This window comes from Berghia stephanieae, chromosome 3 (assembly GCF_034508935.2).
Source record: "Berghia stephanieae isolate SIO BIC M18660-M18661 chromosome 3, UCSD_Bste_1.3, whole genome shotgun sequence".
Lineage (NCBI taxonomy): Eukaryota > Metazoa > Mollusca > Gastropoda > Nudibranchia > Aeolidiidae > Berghia > Berghia stephanieae.
In genome coordinates this window covers 85506723-85525691 of record NC_088362.1, presented here as the reverse complement: position 1 = coordinate 85525691, position 18969 = coordinate 85506723, and the positions used below count along the sequence as shown (strand labels likewise).

At 37.0% G+C, this 18969-nt stretch overlaps 1 protein-coding gene across 2 annotated transcripts in view; it reads left to right on the top strand.

Annotated features, from left to right (window-relative positions):
* Positions 1 to 18969, top strand: part of LOC144969681 (uncharacterized) — a 42102-nt gene that overhangs the window by 8647 nt on the left and 14486 nt on the right. Inside the window, exon 2 of one of the 2 annotated variants that reach the window (XM_078908830.1) lies at positions 13141 to 13300. The exons of the other annotated variant lie outside the window; for it this stretch is intronic. The gene's annotated coding sequence lies outside the window, so the exon portion shown is untranslated. The remainder of the gene's footprint in view (positions 1 to 13140; positions 13301 to 18969) is intronic. 2 annotated transcript variants of the gene reach the window in all.

Below are 18969 nucleotides of genomic sequence, written 5' to 3'. Positions count from 1 at the left end.
GCACCCTCTTCCTCAATACCCCATAATAATAATAATAATATAATAATAATAATAATAATAATAATAATAATAATAATAATAATAATAATAATAATAATAATAATATAATATAATAATAATAATAATAATAATAATAATAATAATAATAATAATAATAATAATAATGATAATAATCATCATCTCCATATCTCAATCATCATAAAAACAACTTCCGATCACGCCGATCAGACATTGGATTATAACGATTTATCGTTGCAATCAATAGACTTCTAATGGGAATTTCTGTGAACTGGTATTGTCAGCTTAAACGATAGACCGATTACCTTTAATATTTGATTGACTTTTTCACAATCTGTCGCATGTTTGCTATGCGCCATATGATGATTAATTTATCCCATGTACTACCTGCCATGTCCACGAAGGCAATGCTCTCAAACACTGAAACGAGACCTTTTTCATTTTAGGTCAGAAAATGTTCTTTTTTTTTTTTTTTTTTTTTTTTTTTTTTTTTTTTTTTTTCAAAATAGGATCATCTAAGTCTGTCAATTTATCAATTTCACGTTTTCTGGCTAAATTATTTTTTAAAAACTGGCCAGAAAATTTACTTTTTATAATGTGGATGAGTCAAGATGATCACCTGTAAACCTGGAAATCTGTTAACTGTTTTTGCCAAGATGGGGGCCATTTAAATCGATCGATATTTGAAGGAGGGGTTTTCTGGTCATTTTTTTCAGATACGAGTTTTTCCAGACAAGGGCAGTGAACTGATTGAAAGTCTCAAATTTCTATTTGTAACTTTTTGTCAAAACGGGATCATCTGAGTCAATCAATTTATAAAGTTAGCGTTTTCTGCCTATCTATAAAAAATGTCTTTCGTCGATGAACTGCAGAATGAATTTTCAAAGTTTTCTGTGCCTAAGGTCTTTGTGCTCTCCATGGCATTCTATTTGATTTCCAATTGAAAACTGTGGTGATCAAGGCAATCTTTTAAATAGCTAAAATATAGGAATTCTTTACTCTTCCAACAATGCTATTGATGATGAAAATGATGGTGCGGATGATTTGGGTGATGCTGGTGATGATGATGATGATGATGATGATGACGATGATGATGATGATGATGAGGATGATGATGATGATGATGATGATGATGATTTGGATGATGATTTGGATGATGATGATGATGATGATGACGATGATGATGATGATGATGATGATGATGATGATGATGATGATGATGATGATAATGATGATGATGATGATGATTTGGATGGTGCTGGTGGTGCTGTTGATGATGATGATGATGATGATGATGATGATGATGATGATGATGATGATGATAATGATGATGATGCTTATGATGATGATGATGATGATGATGATGCTTATGATGATGATGATGATGATGATGATAATGATAATGATCGTGCGGCTATGTGGTCTTGTGGTATGACACTCGTCCTAGTTCGAGCCTCGCTCGCGGCATAGCTGAATCATTGGAAAAGTCTCTTTACTCTCATTCTCTCATCATACTCAGGTGTAAAATGAGTACCTGACCGTCAACAGAATTGTCTTGTCGGGAAAAAAAATGTAATATCGCCTAACGGGTGTCATGTCTCGTTCTACTCGTTTAGTGTTGCTGTTGGTCAAGGACCCTTTGTAAAGCGTTCTTGAGCACGTTTAGTGGATATTGCGCTATATAAAAGCTCAATTACGTAAAAGCTCAATTTTAATGATGAAGATGTTGATGATGATGATGATGATGATGATGATGATGATGATGATGATGATGTTGATGATGATGTTGATGATGATGATGATGATGTTGATGATGATGTTGATGATGATGATGATGATGACCGATGGAATTGACTGTGGTTTTGTGGGGTTTTTTTATATGTGTAATATCACATTTCCATTGACATAGTCCCATCTTCTGCGTAACACATAGATGTCATTTCACCCTTCGCGTGTCAGCTCCACATGTATGCGTCATGTAAATGGTTGAGCCAATCAATAACCAACGAGATTAAATATCACTTTCCTCCATTAGTAATCAAAAAAAAAATATGAACCGGTAGATCCGTACCGGAGTTAATTTCTGTATGTGGTCTCGTGGTAGGACACTCGCCTTCGGATCGGAAGGTCTTGGATTCGAGGCCTGCTCTGAGCTGCGCAAAGTTGAGTACTTGAAAAAGGCTCTTTACTCGCATTCTCTCATCGTACTCCGATGTAAAATGAGTACCTGACCGTTAACAGCGTTGTCTCTGTTGAAAAAATTGTAATATGGCCTAATATCGCATATTGTCCGATTTTTAAAAAGTTGCTGTTGACCAGGGATTCTTTGTAAAACGCTTTAAGCTCAGTTGACATTCCGCTATATAAAAGGTCAATAATAATTGCTTGCTACTCTCTGGATAAGTCTCCAGTCTGTCGCATAATCATACAAATCCAACTGCCTCCTGCTGGGCGAACAGAATAGTTAGAAAAGAAAAAAAGAAACTACTCGATTCCACGGGGACTGAGAGCCGTTTCTATGCTTTTGATACTCTACTCAGTACACCATCGAGACAGCCTCTAGTGTCCATTATTGTTGAAATATACGATATAGAATCAAAACCTCAATAAGGAGTACTTTTAAAAATAAAATCTTGAGCAAATTATATGGACGCAATATAACGATTTTCACAGCTTTACAGTGTTCAGTGACTCAATACGAATATTATCCAGAGGTTTTCAACCTGAGCTAGGTAATTTAATTTTGGGGTCAAGACTATGTGTGTAAAATGACATTTTGACATAAATCACAAAACTCCTCTTCAGTTCTGAATGAATTTAGTACTATGTTACATTTTTTTTTCAACGTACTCATGTGTAAAATAAGTACTTGGCCGTTAACAGCATTGTCAATGTCCGAAAAAAAATTGTAATATCGCCTAACGTGCGTTGTGTTTCGTCCTACTTTGTGCTGTTGGCAAGGGACCCCTTGTAAAGCGTTTGAGCACGTTTAGTGGATATTGCGCTATATAAATGCTCAAGATCATTAGGATAGAGCTCTCGTTGTCAACTGGTCTAGAACACCCTTAGAGAAGTCACCCTAAGTACTAAAATAAAATACGAATCAACATATTTCTCTCTTAGTTTAGATAAGACGACGGTCAAACAAAACTAATTTTCACTACTGATGACATTTCATAGGTAAGCCAAAGTTTTAGAAAGAGCTTATATTATTATCTGACCAAATACCTTTACCGTCTTAGTCGATATATATGTTGTTTTGTTTGGGTTTTTTTTTTTTTTTTTTTTTTAAATTCTAATTCACTGTTGTTCTTGTCCTTTAGTTGGGTACTTAACCAATAAAAGAGGTAAAAGTGAAACTGCTAAAACTTCAATGAAGCCTTGTTGAAAACGGCCATGTCTCGATATACATGACCATAAATTTAAATAAATAATGTGGGAAAATCATGGTTAGAAAGAAACTCAGTGTCGTCATTTAGAGCTTGAAGGTCGACCAGAACGTGTTTTTCTTGGCCCCACCCGTGTCCATCATGACAATGTCCCGTAAGCTACTTGGATTCTAACAAAATGTGGCCTACCTCAAAACAGCTTTCTGTCGGTAAAAATCGAACCCGAAAAGTTATGATTTCTGGGTGGGGTTCCTGACCTCCCACGATTCACAGCCGTATGTTATCAATGTTACTTATCTTTAAGTAGAAAACGTTAGGGGCTTCCTGAAGTTGGTGAAAATACTAACGAAAGAGTGAAAACGGCAGCACAACAATAGACAAATTAACGTGGAAAACAAATAAAACAAAATGCAAAATAACTTGTAACGTTTGTGTAATGTTGTACTGACGAAGGATTTGTACCCGAAACGTCCATTGTCTGTATTGTTCCCATGAGAAGCCTCTCCATTTTCACTCTTTCGTTAGTTTTTTTAAATTATTTATTTAAAGGAGCTCTACCTGAAAATGTCCAGATTGGGGACACGGCAGCGTCTTATATCTAGACCTGACTTACCATCTGACTCTATTCTTGAGCCAAGATTTATATATTCAACATTTTCGGGCTGTTCCTCGCAGATATTTCCTGTTGTGCGAGGGCTCGTCTTGTCCAGGTCCATGGGCTTTTTTTTTGTATTGATTAATTGGCTGGCAGTTGGCCAATAGTTTGGCCAAAGCTTTGTGATACAAATGACATTTGTTTCAACAGCCAATTTGCTATTATGTTTTAAACTGTTTGGAATAATGTAATGTATCGTAGTCTTCTTCCTCGTCATTTTCTTTTCACTCCTCCTTCTCCACCTCCTCTTTCTCCTCCTCTTCCTCCTCTTCTTTCTCTTCCTCTTTCTCCTCGTCCTCCTCGTCCTCCTCCTCCTCCTTAAAAAAAACAACAAAAACAAAAACTAAATGATTCAGTCTGACTGAATACTACTATCGACTTGCATCTCCAAGAAAATAAAAAGAAGAAAGGAATTGACAAAAAGTTACGAAAATTAAAAATAAAGAAATATCATTTTTTTAAATGTCGTTGTACAAATCAGACAATTAAAGATACGAACAAAAACAAATCAAAGTATGCAGTAATCTATGACGGGTATCCTAATTTGAACCATTAGTCATACTTAATTTGTGTATCAGAACAACAGAAAATAAATGATTAATGGCCTTATCGATATCATAAACGTAGACAATCAAATGATATTGACTCCTCATCTGGTGATGAACTACCCGCAAACGGAAGAGGAAACCCGATCGGTTGGCCTTTACAATGAATGAAGTCTAAATCTGGTGGATGGATATTATTTCATCAAAGGCATGCAGTCAAGTAATATATCACCGTGCCTGCATAGAACTGTAACATTCAGCACGGCAATCGTTTTTACTTGTCTGTCTTGTGTGTATGGTATAAATCGTTTATTTCAATAGCTTTTGTTTGGTTACAAATTTCGATTTTTCTCCAAGGTGATGGATTTAGTTGAGGGTTTTTTCTTTAGTGAATGCCTACCCCCTAGAGATTCGTGAAAATGATTAATTGCCGGCGGGTTTTTTTTTTTCCTTCTAATTTCACTTTTCCTCAAAACATCTTTTACATTTTAATCCATTTTAACCAATTGATTTTTGTGATGTGATTTTGTTTCTTGTTATTTTATACTGTTGTGTTAAAACTCGATTTTAGATATCTCGCAAAATTTGAGGATTTATTAAATCAAATGTTCAGCAAATTAACCATTTTAAATGAATATTTTTATTACCATTAATAATAATTTTGTAAAATGAAATGAAGCATGAACACACATATACAGACACACGAACATACACTCAGGCACAGACGATAGACTCATCTTCCGAACAATATATATATCTTTGAAGATTCAAAATCATAACAACGCGACATTGACTCATTATCACAGAAAAGTGGCAAATGAAATTCCATTCTTCTAAGTACCAAGTCATGACTGTTTGCCGCAAAAAGAATTCCCAACACCACAACTACAAGATGCAAGGACACTTGCTAAGTCATAAAGATAACATCAAATACATGGGCAACATACAAAACAACGTGACGTGGAATAATCATGTGAGTCATGTGAGCTTAGACCAACAAAGCACTCGGGTTCATTGCTCGAAATCTCCAACAATTCCCACAATATAAAATAGCACGCTTACACTTCCCTTGTAAGACCAATTTTACATAGAACATGCACACACCATATGGGATCGATTTACGAAAACTCACATGAGCAAAATACAATAAGTTCAAAGAAGAGTGGTTCGTTTGCTACAGGTTGCAGGTTGAGGGAGGAAGGCTGCGTCTCAAATGCACTAGATCAGCTACAATGGAAGCCCTTCATACAAGAAGAAAAGAAGCAAGGCTTATACAAATGTATAAAATCGTAAACGGGCACAGCCAATGTTATCTATCTCTAGATTGCAATGGGCACAGCACATCAATAACAGTCCCATCTTGCCTCAGAGCGCATTTCTCGGGCCGCAACAAAACACACACTCAACAAGAAACAACCACAGCAGGAAGTTTACAAACCACAGACAAACAATGATGCTTATAAGTTCAGCTTCTTTCCTCGAACCATTGAAGACTGGAACAGGTTTTCAAACACAAACATCAACAGCTTATCCACAGAATCCTTTAGAGGCACGCTTTCACTGTTTTATTATTATTAGTTTACGTGGTCTTAATGTTACACAATTGGGAACAGTAAATAACATTTGCATAGTGGACAGGAATGCCTCGTGCATCTTTAAATATTGGATTGGATTGGACAAATTCCGTCAACAATATTTCTTGTAATTTAAACTGCTATGTAGAGCAGCTGACATGAAGTTTGGCGTTAACAAGTTTCTGCATGATACCAATACCTTCTATGGGCACCGCTTGCGCATGCAATGCTCGGACCCTCCTACACAAGAAAGTTTGTTAGATTCCCAATGTAATCTTCGGTTATAATCTATCTATAGATAGTTCGAAGTTGACGTCACTCAGGTCTTTCATGTTTCGGTTTCAGTGACATTTATCTGGCTTTGGAGGAAACAGAATGACTTATATAGCACTTCGAAAAACAATATATTCTTTGTTTCTGATGTTGTTGTTTTTGTTTGTTAACTAGTTTGTTTTGTTTTTCCTTTTTGCTTCTTGTTTTTGTTTTTGTTTTGTTTTTTTGAGTGTTTTGAAAAAAAACTGGTTTTGAGCATCTATGTCTTACTTAATATATCGATACCTTTAAACAATTCCATATTTAACCACATTATATCTTGCTTTTTACCGTGACGTCCAAAGTTTGATCGATCGGTATTTGATGGACGAATTTTCTGGTCGTATGATGGTTTTATTATTTTTTTTCGCTATGATAGCATTATTATGGACTCGTTGTTGTAATGGAAAATTTCTCAAACCAACGCAAGATATTGTCCACCACACCAATGTTAAATAAAGCCCATACATTAAATGCGTGCGGTTATCGAAGCTACGAGCACACGTAGATAAATAACGAATGAAATAATGACGCCATTAAAATAATAATATGTGACTGATTCTCTCACAACGCACCATGTTTGGGTGACTCAGATGCTTAAATTTCAAATTCTGAGTGGGATCCTCTGGCCTCCCATAGTGGAAAGGAAGGCACTTGCTCTGTCTCCTATCCCCTCCCAATATCCATTTTCCCTTTCCATGTTCTCCCTGTCTTTGTTCTGGATTGAGATTGCTCGGTTGATTTCCTGGTCCTCGTGGGGATCCTTAGCTGGGAGGGAGACAGTCAAATGTATAGTATCTTTTTTTCCGATGATTTTTTTCCTTGCAAATTATATCTCTGTTGCTGTTATGTTTTATTACAATTATTAGTTTCGAATACTATATATATTGTACTTTGTAAACATTTAAGTGTGTCCTTCATTGTTTGTGCTTGGATTAGACTTATAAGTAATGTCGCTATAAGCACATCGATCATGGAATCTTTTGTAAACCCCTTTTCTTCCCATCTCTCCAGTGCTTTTAACTTCAAATCTACAACTTTTCGACGCACAGTGTCGCAAGCGCCGTAAAACCCCTGAACAAAAAATAACAAACAAAATTCAATTGTCAACTTTTACAAATTGAGTTAAAATAAAGACTTAATATTGAGGCCAGTGAATTTTGTTTTTGTTTTTATACTTCAAAACACTCTTGTTATGGACTTATACATAGTTACTCTAGGAAAGAGGGCGCAAGAGTGGCGTCGTCAAACATAATATTATGTCAGGAACACAATTTTAAAATGTAACCCATCTATCTTAGGATTCAATTTTATTTTAATACGATGCTAATCACATCTCACCGCATTAATCAAGAAAGCACTAACAGCGATGCGACTTGGGACTTCATTGCGGTCAATTTTTAGCACTGCATAAAACCCATTTAGCTCTATAGCAGTGTTGTGCTGTTCTGGGTAGCATCATCTTGGATGAGAGCAAAGGATTTATGAAATCTACGAGGTTGGCGGGTTGGGGAGGGGGGGGTCCTCCTTTTTAAAAACCTTTTTTTTAAAAAAAAAATCTGGTCTTTTTCGTCAGTTTGTTTACATCTGAGATCCACCATTGTGTTTTTATGGCATCATTTGTGGAGGAAAGGTTCCACCTTAATCACCCAAAAGATCTGACCTCTTGGCCAGTTAATAGAAATGATCTGAGATCTGTCAAATATATCGTGGAAGGAGATCATTCCACCAAAACTAGCAAAGTAGTCCGCTCAAAAACTCAAAAACATCATAAACAAAAATCCATAAACATGACCAAATTGTATTTTTATTGTATATGACATTCTCGAGTTAAGTGCTTAAAACTACAAATATAATGTTTGACTGACGATAATAGATGCTGGTGCTAGTTAAAAAGTCTCAATCAATGCTGCTGATTTTTGGCAAAACGGTAAGATGCAAAGCAAGATTAAAGTTGACGGGTACTTATTTGTAAGTCTGATAACCCGATTGGTTATAGGTTCTGTATTGTAATGGAAATACTCACAACCCAATCCCTTATATTAATCATTACAACAATGTTTTAAAAGGCCATAATTGTCTTCAGTTATCGGACCTGCAACTACGTACGCGTCGGTTAGAGTGAAATTGAACTCCGACGGAAGAGGACCAAATCAATAGATAGAAACTTCGACTGAATGCAGTTCAGGAGAGTTGCGTCGCAAATATCCAACTACAACTGAAATAAAAAGGCTTTGCAAGTCCAAACCCTTGACCACTCCGGCTTATATATAAGTGAGACATTCTGTTTCCATCATGCGTGACTATTTTAGGTGAACATTGTCGCATGTTATCAAGAATATGCTTGGGTTTACCTGTAATACACTGACCAAACACTTCTTTTCTTTTCTTTTTTTTTTCAAAAAGAAAAAGAAAAGAAAAGAAGAGAAAAAAAAGAAAAAGTTTATTTAACAAAAGTGTCAAATATTGTCATGGTACTCAAATGTCAATAAGCGTCAAACCTGAGCTTCTGGTTTGATACTTTTAAATAATTTAGCGTCGATGTTAATAAATCGATATTTGAAATAAATGGGAGGGGGGTTGAAGGAGTTGGAGGGTGCGTAGTGAACCGAATACATTTTGCCAAGTGATGTGTAAATCTTTTACTTTTATTGATACGACACACTCACAGCAGGGGCTGAGTTTTGACCTGTGGCCTCACTGAGAATAATGGTAAGGGGTATGGGTTGACCAGAGGAACCTATATAAAAGAGTATATTAAAAAGCAGAGAGAGAGAGAGAGAGAGAGAGAGAGAGAGAGAGAGAGAGAGAGGATGGCGGAGGAGGAGAAGGAGAAGGTATAATGGGGGGGGGGGAAGGGGGGATAAATAGTCGATTGTAAGTGCTTTAAATCGCCCTATAGTTTTTGTATTATTTTTGGAAAAGTCCCACTGAGGTGTAATATCCAATTAACAAAATGAAACAGAAGAGATATTAAGACTTCCATCGAAAATACTTAATGCTGATGAAATTGACTTTATAAACGAAAACTCTCAAGATGTAAAGGGAATAGAATGTGAACTTTAAATATACAATCCAGTCAATAGAATCAAGACTGAATTGACAACAATCAGCAAAGATAGTGATGAGTGAGAAACATTCAAGAAAGCTGGATCACTGCTTGGGTGCAAAGAAGACACTCCACACCGAAAACATCTTTCAAGAATAGCCGTTAATAAGCTGTCCTATGTGTTGAGCAGAACAAACAGTAATAAAGTGAAAACTGGAATGAAACTTTACAATTCATTGGTTAAATTTATCTTATTGTATAATTTAGGCACATGGGCATAGACCAAAACTGATGAAATCAAAATAGACGCTTTCCATGTCAATCTATAAAGACGTGTAGATCCTGGGATTACACCATCCTACAAAGATATCAAACAAAAGGCTTTATAAAAAGTGCAACGAAAAGCGCTTGTCTGTTTAAATTCTTGAGCTAGACCTGGTGGAATAATTTGTGGTCACATTATGGGTCGTTCAGAAATCTGCCGTACCATGGAAAAAACATATTTAAAAATTAGGCCAGAAAACTCGTCCTTCAAATATCGATCGATTTAAATGACTCTCAACTTGGCAAAAACTCTCAAATCCGGGACAAAAGGGCTCGGTGACGAACTACAACATCACTTCTCACTCTCAATAAGGATTTAAAACAATTCAATGACGAAACACGATAAGACAGAGACCTAGCAAAAATCGGGAAAAGACACAAAACAGGATTGGAGGATCTTCACCAAAATAATGAGAGAAATCGATGAAAATGTGAAGTCTGGTGACATCGAAAGGGGAAAGCTTTAAGTCAGTATCTATGACATATTGTTTGAAACTGAATTATTTTAACCAAATTTAGTAACACTAACAACATATTTTATACAGCCTTAATGATATATATTATACTATCGGACATAGAATTTGAGCGATTTCTCATAGAGGTGTGGAGTTTGCGTCTTCGTCACTAGGGGCTTTAATTGCATATCAGCTGGAAAATGCCATATCGTCATTTCCCCTTGGGACAATCATCATCATCATCATCATCATCATCGTCAACATCATCATCATCATCATCATCATCATCATTGTCATCGTCGTTGTCATCACCACCATCATCGCCATCGTCGTCGTCGTTATCATCATCATCAGCATCATCATCATCATCATCATCATCATCAGTAGTATTACTGTAGTAGTAGTAGTAGTGGTAGTAATAGTAGTAGTAGTAGTAGTAGTAGTAGTAGTAGTAGTAGTAGTAGTAGTAGTAGTAGTAGTAGTAGTAGTAGTAGTAGTGGTGGTGGTGGTGGTAGTTGTAGTGTAATTATTGGTGTTATTGTGTATTTCGTGGTCATTAATGTTACCACTATATTTTTTTGGTTTCATAAACCATTTTTTTCACTTTCATGTATGTTGTCATTAAATTTAATGATTTATTGGTGAAAGCCAAAGAGTAAATAAACTTGAAACTTGAAACTTAACCTCTCTGCTAAATAAATATGTTTTTGAGACCAATCATTGCCCTTCATCATATTTCTATTTTATCATTCTTTCACTTTTCTTTTCCTCTTTCAATTGAGAAGAATACTTACATTCATTTTAAGTGCGTGTGCGTGTGTGTGTATGTGTGTGTGTTGTATTTTCTACCAATATAAATGGCTTTATATGGAGAGTAAAAATAATATACGTATCGTAAGTAGTTGCACGAGTTATGATCTATTTTGAATCGTAAATTGACTCACGGAGCAGAGAGAGAGAGAGAGAGAGAGAGAGAGAGAGAGAGAGAGAGAGAGGGGAAGAGGAGGAGAGAGGGGGGAAAGAGAGAGAGAGAGAGAGAGAGAGAGAGAGAGAGAGAGAGAGAGAGAGAGAAATATATAGACAAATCGATAGATAGATAGATAGATAGATAGATAGATAGATAGATAGATAGATAGATAGATAGTTCGATCGATCTGAATAAGATTATTTTTGTTTTTGTATACAATTCAGAACCTGGTCAAACTTTATGACTGTCGTCAGAATAATAACCACCCGTTACGCATCACTTATTTTACTCCAAAGGAGTACAAAAGCCCTATGGAAGCGTCACGATTGCTCTTACCCTCTAACAGTCCTGCGTTGACCATGACTGTGACATAGTAACATAGGAAAGAAATCCCAACAATCCTACTTTTATCAGGCATCGCAACTATTGATACTAGGGGGCGAATAACGTCACAACATATAGTTGTTCTTTTGTTAATTTGTTGTTGTTGATATTGTTGTTGATGTTGCTGTTGTTGCTGTTGTTGTTGTCTCATGGTATGACAGTTGCATTCGGACCGGAGGGTCCAGGGTTCCAGTCCCGCTCTGAGCGGCGCACAGTTGAGTCCTTTGAAAAGTCTCTGTACTTATATTCTCTCAAGTACTGAGGTGTAAAATGAGTACCTGGTCGTTAACAGCGTTGTTTCTGCCGCAATAAAATGTAATATTGCTTAACAGGCATCATGTCTCGTCTTACATATTAAATGTTGCTGTTGGCTTGCGATCTACTGTAAAGCGTTTTGATCACGTTCAGTGGCTATTCTATTGAGCAATATAAATGCTCTAGTTTTTGTTGTTGTCAAATGCTTTCACTGAATGAGAATATAACTATTCGAAATACAAGTGTAATACATGTTTGGAAAAGCTTACGGGATAAAATTACTAAGTGCAAACATGTTCAAGAATGGTCTTGGTTAATTCTAGTATAAACAAGAACTAATATGTTATAAACTAAAGGCTACTACAATCAGTGGCCATAACAAAATAACGTCAAGGAACGGGAGTTCGGCAAAAAGAATCATTAGAACCTGTGCTGGAAATAAGCGCTAAATATTGTCCAGTAATCTACACAGAATCGAAGGGCCTTTCGGTTCTTATTGTAATAATATAGGCTGACGAGGGGGAGGGGGTGAGATTACTCATCCCGATGACTCGGGTTTGAGCCCTGTTGTCGACATTTTGCTTCTTTTTCCCCCCTTAAATAAGAATTTAGCCCCTATCGCTCACTGTTCCTGGGTGGGGTTCCTGACCTCCCATAGCACTATTTTTGTCTTGGAATGAGATTACTTGGTTTTGTCCTGGCCCTGGCCGGAGTCTTGGTTGGGAGGGAAACAGTCATATGCATTGTTAATTGTTTTGGGAGATGATTTTTTTCTTTGTAAATCAACTCTCTGTTATGTATATTATATAATATGTGTTATTTTTAATGTATAATGTAAGCATTTGAGTGTATTCCTCATTTTTGGATCTTGTGCTTATGTCCGGATGAGCCTTATAGGTGATCTCAAACTAAGTACATTGGTGGTATGCTCTTGGAATCTACATTTGATCCCTATATGTTCCCAGTTCCCCTTTGTCTTATTTTCTCGTGGGTGCTTTAGTTGTAATTCTAGAACTTTTTACTGTCCCATTTTCTTCCTTTTTACGGGGGCTGATATGACCTCAATGTGTTGCAAGCACCGTAAAACCCTTAAAAAACAAAAACAAAACAAGCACACTGTTCGCGAAGTTCCCGGTTTTAGAGTTTTTTGCCAAGATGATCGATATTTGAAGGACAATTATTCTGGTCATAATTTTTAAAACTTTTTTTTCAGCGCACGATAGCATTGGGCGGAGCATTTAACCTGTGGTTAATCGGTTGCCAAGAGGTATGGCGTCACATTTTGCTGTAATGGCAAGCAACATTGAGCATTGCCAGTGACTAGATCAGTGACAATCATTGCATCGTCCTGGATCCAGCTCGGTATCTTTTTGGTAAGACACATTTACACGCTTTGTCCCGCTTGATTGAAGTATAGAAGATTACCTGGATTTGGATTGGGTCTTCTGACCGCCCATGCTGGGCAGAGTGGTCACTTGCTGTGTCTTCTATCTCCCATATCTGTTTTCCCTTTCCATGTTGTTGTCTGTCTTTGTTCTGGGTTGAGATTGCTCGAATGCCGTTGACTCAAGTGAATATTTATAAAATTTGCCAGGGCTTTGTGCGGCTATGTGGTCTTGTGGTATGACACTCGCTTTCGGATCGGAAGGTCCTGGGTTCAAGCCTCGCTCGGCGAATAGTTGAGTCCTTGGAAAAGGCTCTCAACTCACATTCTCTAACCGTACTCAGGTGTAAATTGAGTACCTGGCCGTTAACAGCGTTGTCTCTGTCCGAAAAAAAATTGTAATATCACCTAACAGGCGTCATGTCCCGTCCTAAATGTTAAATATTGCTGTTGGTCAGGGGCCCCTTGGAAAGCGCTTTGAGTACGTTTAGTGGATATTGCACTATATAAAAGCTCCTTTTTTTACTTTTTTTATTTTATTTTATGATCGGTCATTTTATGTCAGGAATCGCCATCCGGCCGCCCTGTTTCATTTGCGCACTCCTACAGACTTTATAACCGGATCGATTTTGATCGTTGATAGCTCAAAAGATTCGTCTCGATCGACTCGTATGTTAATTTTCAAAATATGGTGGTATAATAATAAAAAAAAAGATGCATGCCCTATTCCCATTAGCCTTTATTTTTCTGCAAACACTGTGGGTTCTCCTCTTTTAGTGCTCAAAATCATAATATTCGTATAAACATCGAATATCCTAGTGAGTGAATGCTACCTGCTTTAGTCCCTTGATCAGTGACTTGAGCAATCAATTCAAGGACTAAAAAAGTATACGGGATTAGAATCTAAGTGGCTTATTCTTTCTTCTCTTAGAGTTGAGTAATTAATGGGTTGTGCCCATTATCAAACCCTTAGAAACGTTTTCATGCGAGTTTTCCTCATTATTGTGTTCACATCAAAGAAAATATGAGCTACGTCGGTCTTACTTTCTTTGTGTACACATTGGGTTGGACACAACAACAAAGTGACGCGATCCATGACAAACGCGTTTCTCTTATACTGGATTTTGAACTGTCGATCTTTCAGTAGCCAATACTACTACAAACTGATCCACCCATTTATTTTGTTCCTCTGACAGCGTTTCTTAAAGTTTCAATCGCATTTGAAGTAAATAAAGTGTTTATTTGGCATGATTATTCATGAGCCGGTCGCGTTCAGGTTGGATGGTTTCAAGGTTTGACGTGGACAGTGGACAGGGAGGGGAGGAAGGGTACATGAGAAATACAGGTGTCTTTATATAAGTGAAGTGATTTACTGAAAATATCTTAAATTATTTGTTGTTAGAAAGTTTGTCAGATCTTGAATCCTCTGTGTGAAACAATTTAAAATTCCACTTTGTTTTCTTTCCAATTAAATTGTGATTTAGAACAAGAAGGTCTAAAAATAAATAAATTGAATGTGCATACAGTAATATATTGTGGAATCGACAAACTGTTCCTTAACATGTGATCTTGCAGTATTTTTGTGACAATCTTTTCGATCAACTTGGATATTAAATGAAGGTTGGATATTGGTCGATAATTTTTGAGATTGTTTATGTCAAAGGATGACTTCTTTATCAAGGGAGTAACGTGAGCCATTTTTAGGTTTGTGGGGAAATCAGAATTCGTAATAGAGCCGTTGACAATTTATGTTACGGAGGTCGCAAGTTCATTAATTTACGATTTTATAACCCATGTTGGTATTGAATTGAGTTGGCTTGATTTGTTTGGGCTATTGTGAACTAGTTGTATTATTTCCTCTTCCGTCGCGAGTTCAAAAGATGAAAGAGGTAGAGCGCTGTCAGTTTTCTCAGAGGTTTTAGGTATGTCTTTGATGTTGCAATGTTCCTTGTCGAAAGTGAAATGTATTTCGTATATTTTGTCTCTGAAATATTTATCAAAACGCTGTGCTAACTCAAATCCACTTGTGTTTGATGAACGGCATTTTTTAAAGCAGTGTCTTTCAGTCAGGGGACCGATTACGATTTTAAAAAGTTCTTTTGTGTCATTTTTCTTGGATGAGACAGTTTTCTTGGTGTGATTTCGTTTGGCCTCTTCGATCAAACTATTTGTTTCATTTTTGATGGAAATGTACAGATCTTTATTGTTAATTGAATTTATATTCCTCAATAGCCTTTTCGCTTTTCTTCTTTTCTTTTTTGACGTTCTTATATCCTCAGAAAACCAATGCGAATTTGGGCAAAGTGATATCATTCGTGTTTGTAGTGGTGCATGCTTCTCAAGAATGTCCAGGATTACTGTGTCAAATACATTTAGTTTGTCTGCTACATTTGTTTCTTTTTTTCCTCTACACGGTGCGTTGCTCAGGTCTTTGATAAAATCATCGCGACAAGTGACTTGGATTCTCGGTACTAAATTGTTTTTGTTTATAGGACGGTTTCGATGATGAGGGGTAAAAAAGTACAGTTTTGTGATCTGAAAAATGATTTTGAATTACAGATATTTCTTTGATATATAATCATCAGACATCCTATGTATAACGAGGTCAATAATATGTCCCTTGTCATGGGTCGATGACTGAACACTTTGAGTTAGATTTAGGGATTTTATTATATTATTCAGAGCATTAGTTGTTGCGTTGTTTATCTCGTCCATGTGAATATTAAAATCTCCAACAACAAGCAGATTCCAGAAAGAAGTGCTTTGCTGCTGATGAGTGTTTCAAAGTCATGTAAAAAATAACTATGTTTGGATGATGGTGGTTTGTACAAAGTGATTATATTGGGTGGGGTTCCCGACCTCCCATAGTGGGCATGGAGGTACTTGTTGTGTCTCCTTTCCCCCTGTATCTGTTTTCCAATTGCTTTCTCTTTTTGTCTTGGAATGAAATTATTTAGTTTTATCTTGACCCTGGCCGGAGTCCTTGGCTGGGTGAGAAACAGTCAAATGTATAGCTAGTTTTGGGAGATGATATTTTTTCCTTGTAGATCATCTCTCTGTTATGTACTGTTATTCTTTTTATTTTTAATATATGATTTGTAAAAATATGTTTTTTTCTTCATATTCATTGTATTAGGGAAAATTAGACTAAAACCGTGCACATTGGGGTTGAAATCCTGAAAATTGGCATATAGGTAGCTAAGATCCGTATAAATAACATCTGATATAGATGTTGGAGCACAAATAGAAGCCAATGGAAAATCGGCACCAGATACCAGGAGAAGACTTGCAATTGCAAGCAACAAACTAAACAAAATGATGGCAATCTGGAAGAGCGAGGAAGTCAGACTGAAAATGAAGATCCTAACATCCTGTATTTTTCCCACTGCAATATATGGATGCGAGACATGGTCTATAACCAAAGAATCAGAAAAGAGAATAACCGCCTTCGAAATGAAATGCTATAGAAAAATCTTACGCATCCCGTGGACAAACAAAGAAAGCAATGCAAACATCATGAAAACACTAGGACAAAAAAGTCCCTGCTCATGAGTAAGATAAAAAAGCTGAAACTCAATTACTTTGGGCACCTGAAAAGACACGGCACACTGGAGAGAGATGTACTGGAGGGCATGGCGGAGGGCAAAAGAGGCAGAGGAAGACCACAAAGAAGATGGCAACAGGATATACAGGAATGGCTCAACAACGGCGTGACGGAATGTGGCAGATGGGCACAAGACAGAGACTTCTTCCGAAGGACTGTGTGGGAGGCTACGTCCAAGTGATATTAGTGCATGGGCCAGTGGGCGAAACCCTCCCCCCCCCCCCCTGGGGGAGTTTTCGCCACATGGTTTTTCTGAAACAGCAATATATCTTGAGTATTAATCCGGGTGTTACCGTTTTTTTCAAGTGTCATTTACGAGAGTTACGGCCCTTGAAAGGTCATTGGGTGCAATTTTTTGTGAAATCGTTTTTGTGCATAAAATGGTTGTTTATCATCTTAAAATTGTTTCACATACAATCAATAATGGAATTTTATTGTAATTTCTCATTTTTTGCCTCATATCATAAAATATTTTACAAAGCCATATAGCGTTTTTAAATCTTTGATAGCCATTTTCTCTATAATTTGAAAAAAAAAATCTATTACAGTGTACTTGTTTCCCTTCAGGATGAATAAACAAGAGGGATTTTGCACTAGCACAATTTAGGCATGCTTCAGGGACATATAATACAAATTAATCCGGGTGTTACAGTTTTTTCAAGTATCATTTACAGGAGGTATGGCCCTTGAAAGGTCATCGGGTGCAATTTTTCGTGAACTCATTTTTGTGCATAAAATGATTGTTTATCACCCTAAAATTGCTTCAAATGCAATAAATAGTGGAATTTTATTGTCATTTCTCATTTTTTGCCTCATATCATAAAATATTTTACAAAGCTATATAGGGTTTTTAAATCTTTGATAGCCATTTTCTCTATAATAATGAAGTCCCCAAAGGCTGTGCAATTGAAGCTGCATTTGAGAGTGCCTCATCAGAGGAAAGAAAACTGCAAGAAGCTGCTGTAACCTTGAGACATTTGATTCTGGATTCTTTCAAAGATCATTCACAAATGCCTCGGCCCCCCCACATCAGAGTATTTGCTATCTGCTCAAGACCAACTTCCTTCTGCTCTGATCAAATTTTTTACTACACTCCTATCCAAGCAAGGTGCAGGACATATGAGTAGTAGGTCTGAAAGACTTGTACGTTCCATGGCCCAAGATGTTTGATCTAATGTCACTTGTGGACAATGGAAAATGCCTAAACATTTACTTCTGGGGATGACTGTGAGGCATTTGACTGGAAGTTTTCAGATTATAAACATCCTTAACCGCTTTGGACATTGCGCATCCCACTCTACTCTTTTGGAACTGGAGACTGCAATGTGCGACAGTGTTGTTGAATGCTCCACAAATCTTCCTTCTGCCGCATTGGCACATCCAAAAATCACCCATTTTTGCTGGGATAATTTCGATCTCACAGAGGAGACCACTGATGGGTCTGGCACCACACACTCTACTCATGGCATCATGATCCAAGAAATAAAAGAAGGAAACTTGGAAAGAAAAATAAAGCAACAAAATGTCACGACTGGAAAAACAAAGAAAAGGTCAGCAACTTTCAAACCCATCCAAATTCAGCCTTGCTTTGCAATTGGAAGAGCAGAACCTTCTCTGACTGTTTCCACAACAACAGTAGAAAACAATCAAGAAAGACAGCTGCACCAAGATAATTTTCTGTGGGTGTTCTGTAGGATGAAGTTGAATTCAGACGGAGAACGTTTCCCTGGCTGGAAAGGTTGGCTTTCATCAACAACTCCAAACCCCCAAAATGAAAATGAAACCAACATGCCTTCAATTGTTGAATATATGCCTGTCATCAATGCTCCCATAACTAAAGCAGCTACAGTACAGAAGGTGTTACAACTATCTTTGGAGGCAACACAAGAGCTTGGTCAGCCATATACATTTGTAACATTTGACCTTGCTGTAGCAAAGAAAGCTTACGATATTGTCTGGCAAAACCCACAGCTTTACAAAACAGTCATTATTCACCTGGGTGTCTTTCACACCATAATGTCATATCTTGGTGCCCTGGGAAAGCAAAGTGGATC